The sequence below is a fragment of the Capricornis sumatraensis genome, chromosome 2 (genome assembly GCF_032405125.1).
Source record: "Capricornis sumatraensis isolate serow.1 chromosome 2, serow.2, whole genome shotgun sequence".
Classification (NCBI taxonomy): Eukaryota; Metazoa; Chordata; class Mammalia; order Artiodactyla; family Bovidae; genus Capricornis; species Capricornis sumatraensis.
Window position 1 is genome coordinate 42,897,934 of NC_091070.1, and position 3,829 is coordinate 42,901,762.

General features: G+C 42.6%; 1 pseudogene; it reads right to left on the reverse strand.

The window, feature by feature from the left end:
• Positions 1–2,139: 2,139 nt before the first annotated feature.
• Positions 2,140–2,470, reverse strand: LOC138096257 (peptidyl-prolyl cis-trans isomerase A-like; annotated as a pseudogene).
• Between the last annotated feature and the right edge of the window lie 1,359 nt (positions 2,471–3,829).

Genomic DNA, 3,829 nt, shown 5'->3' on the forward strand with positions numbered 1-3,829 from the left:
AAAGGTGGTCAAAGTGTGCACCCTTCAGTCATAAGATAGATGAGTTCCGGGGATCTAATGTACAGAATTGTGACTATGGTTAATTCTGTATTGTATCGTTGAAACTTACCAAGAGAACAGATCTTAAAAGTTCTCAAGGCAGGAAAAAAATTGGTAACTGTAAGGTGATGGATGTTAACTAAACTTACTGCGGAAAACACTTTGCAATATAAACATATCAAATCATCATGTTGTGTGCCTTAAACTTAATGTTATACATCAGTTACATTTCAGTAAAGCTGGTGGGGGTGGAGGTCTTAATCCTAACACAGTTACCTCTCTCCTCCTCCCTCCCATATCCCCACTCCACCCTCAGTCGGAAGCAACACCTACACAGTTCAGGAAATGGACGAAGTAGAAGATAGGAACAGAGTAGCCTGTCCAGCCTCCCCTTGCTTTCTCCTTTCCTTGGTAAGAACATACCAAGTTTGCAGTCTAAGGGAGCTTGAGACAGCTCCCTAATTCCAAACCAGTTATTAACAGTGGACCTTTAAGAATACGTAATATAGAGTGTGACACAGTTTTAAAGCCCCATCATAAGTGTGTGGAGGGAAGAGACCAGATTTTATAAGCACTCCTGGTTAAAGCAAGACTTGAATCAAAGAAAGGCCTTATGTGGGATCTGAGTATTTACATTCCCTTTATTCTCCATCACCTACCCATCCTGCAAATAAAAATCACCATACTTAGGCAAATCTAGACTTACCTATGCTTAAAATAACCCCATCTGACTAGCCTACAGAGTGGCTCATGTGGGATAGACTTTTAACTCCATGGTGTACTTTCCCTGCCCCTGGATTTCTGCAACTCTGGGCCAGGAAAACCTAAGATGACGAAGTAAGAGCACAAACTCCAGTTTTATCCAGAGAGCTGTCCTTTGAGTTAGCAAGAATATACTGAGTCACCAGAGAAGCTATAACACATTTGATTCTTTTTTAAAAAATTAGATCCTTGAACCTTAAGAGTTGGAAAACTAAAAAATGAGAAATTGAGAATTTCAAGTAAGAGTGAGAGAATACCTACAGATCATTTAAGGGCATAAACTCAAAAATGCCCCTGCCTAACCTATTGAGAAGGCTTTCAGTAGGATGAAAAGATGAGAGCTGCCTTTTCCCCTGGCTAACACATCTCTCTGGCAGCAGAAAATTAATAGCTGGGGTAAGGAATTATTTGGGACTTCCTGGGTAGCAAAGAACCCACCTGCCAATGCAGGAGACAGAAGAAATGCGAGTTTGATCCCTGAGCTGGGGAGATCCCCTGGAGGTGGGCATGGCAACCCACTCCAATATTCTTGCCTGGAAAATCCCATGAACAGAGGAACCTGGAGGGCTACAGTCCATGGGGTCGCAATGAGTTGGACACTACTGAAGCGACTTAGCACACAGCACGAGGTATTATTTAGTAAAGAACTGAAGCCCATACCTTGATTTAAATTTAGATATTTAGTTTTTCACATGGGCTAAAACCTGACTTTTCCATCCTTCTGCCATCTGTACATATGTGCACAAGATCTAGAAGAAAGTACTCAGGTATCCCTCTTCTCCTTGAGGTCTTCAAATGAAACTCATTTTGCTTTTTCCCTCCCCAACTTTTTTATCTTTAGCAAGGTACTGCCTTTTGTAAATAGTCCAGGCTCAAAACTTTATCTTCATTTTTCTGATTTAGTTTTTATTTCATAATCCTAAGCTTAATTCTGCAATCCAACTAGACTAGGAGAGAAATAAGAAAAACAGAGAAACCAAAAAGCTGCATCACATGAATAGATGTTGAGTATTTTCAAATAGCGCAGAGATTATAGGATGGAGTGAAGAGATGAAGTTGGTGGGGTACACTCCTGAGCTATAGAAGGAATGGTACAGAAGCTAAAACACGAGTCATTTATTGGAGTTGTAAATTCGTGCATGCACGTTAAGTCACTTCAGTCATGTCTGACTCCTTGTGACCCCACGGACGGTAGCCCGCCAGGCTCCCCTGTTCGTGGGATTTTCCAGGCAAGAATACTGGAATGGGTTGCATGCCCTCTTCCAGGGGATCTTCCCGACACAGAGATCAAAACTGTGTCTCTCGTATCTTCTGCACTGGCTGGTGAGTTCTTTACCACTAGTGCCACCTGGGAAGGCCGAGTTGTCCACAGTCAGCATTAAAGAGCTTCTTGGTGGTCCTGCCATTCCTGGACCATAGCACTCCATGGCTTCCACGATATTCATGTCCTCTTTACCTTGCCAAAGACCGCAGGTTTGCCATTCAAACGTTCAGTCTTGACAGTGCAGATGAAGAACTGGGAACAGATTGTGTCGGATCCAGCATTTGCCATGGACAAGATGCTAGGACCCATGTGCTTCGGGATGAGACTCTCCTCATCATATCTCTCCCCACAGATGGATTTGCCATTAGTGCCATTATAGTGTGTGAAGTCACCACCCTGGCACATAAAGCCCACAATCATTCACAATCTTTTCACAATCTGTGAAAGCAGGAACCTTTTTAGTGAAGTCCTTTTTCTCCAGTGCTCAGAGTATGAAAGTTTTCTGCTGTCTTTGCAACTTTGTCTACAAACAGCTTGAAAAGACATGGTCTGAGGGCTTACCACGCACAGCGCTATCAAAGAAAACAGTGGAGTTGACTGGCTGGGAGGTGGTAGTGTCTGCAAAGCCAAACTTTCTTCATTCTTTAGTGCAAATTGCTTGTCCTCCTGGAAAGGAACCTCTTTTGAATTTTTACCTTTATCTTCACAAGTAAGGACTTCAACTCAAACGAGTCTTTACCATTTCCTTAAGGTGACTGAGTCTTGTTGCCCTCTTTGAATTTAACCTTTCCTGTCTGCCCCAACTATCTTGCCTGACTTCCATTGCGATCGTCTTCAAATATTGCTTTCATCTTGAGACTCCTCTGAGCATTACCCTACAGAGTGTCTAGGCCCTATCCAACCTTGGGTTTGAGCAGGCTTGTGAACAAGGATGATAGTGTGTGAAAATACTTAGCATCATTCCTGGCATATAGCAGGCACTGTTGACTTCTTTTTCTTTTTATCAAGTTAGTTTCTTTACTGTCCCGAATACTACCAGTGGTAGTCCAAGGCCTACCTTGGAGATATTGCAGATTGGGTTCCAGACCATCACAAGAAAGTAAATCGCATGAGTTTTTTTGGTTTTTCAGTGCCTATGAGCTATATTTACACTATCTTGTTCTCTATGAAGTGTGCAAAGCATTGTATCTTAAAAATACATACCTTAATTTTAAAATATTTTATTACTAAAAAATGCTACCCATCGGGCTTCCCTGGTGGCTCAGTGGTAAAAAATCCTCATTCCAACGCAGGAAACACAGGTTTGATCTCTGATTTGAGACGATCCCACATGCAGCAGAGCAACTAAGCCCGTGTGCCACAATTATCAAACCTGTGCTCTATAGCCTGGGAACCAATACTACCAAGCCCATGCACCACAACTCCTGAAGTCCTGGCATTGTGGAGCCCATACTCCTCAACGAGAGAAGCCAACACAATGAGGAGCCCACGCACCACAATGAAGAGTCGCCCTCCGCTTGCTGCAACTAGAGAAAAGCCTGCAGAGCAACAAAGGCCCAGCACAGCCCAAAGTAAATTTTAAAATATACTTTAAAATGCTCCCCATCATTTACGCCTTCAGTGAGGTGTATTAACATCAAAGATTGCAAATAAAATGTGACCACCATAACAAAGATAATGAAAGTTTGAAGTATTGCAAGGGTACTAAAATGGGACACAGAGACATGAAATGGGCAAATGCTGTGGCAAAAATGGCACCAGTGC